Consider the following 434-nt stretch of genomic DNA (forward strand, 5'->3'; position numbering starts at 1 on the left):
ACATAGTGCTAAAGTAAAAACTGGAAATGTTTAAAGCATGATATATAAAAAGCACAGATTTGACTTTCTCCTATATGCAATTTGCACCCTTTATAACAACCTGTAAAAGAGTGTACAAAAATCAAGGCATGTTGGTTCCAAGGCTTGGCCAAATTGAAATACGTTTGGATGGAAGAGGAGAAGGTTTTGGTTTTGGCTCTGCCTCTGACAATAACTTTGAGGAATTTGCTGCCTTTCTTTTTACCTCAGTTTTCCCCTCAGTAAAATGGGAATAATACCTATCACTCAGGTAAGATTATTAATTAGATGAGGAACTTCTTTCTATTAGATTTGTGAACGGTGCCTGAGCCTGGCCTTTCATTTCTTTTTTATTAAAGGTGCCAGAAATTGAACTGGAATGTATTGGTTTGGGTCAGACAGCGTTTTGTTTGATT

This window comes from Gavialis gangeticus, unplaced genomic scaffold, assembly GCF_001723915.1.
Source record: "Gavialis gangeticus isolate Ggan-Ray unplaced genomic scaffold, GavGan_comp1, whole genome shotgun sequence".
NCBI classification, from domain to species: Eukaryota; Metazoa; Chordata; order Crocodylia; family Gavialidae; genus Gavialis; species Gavialis gangeticus.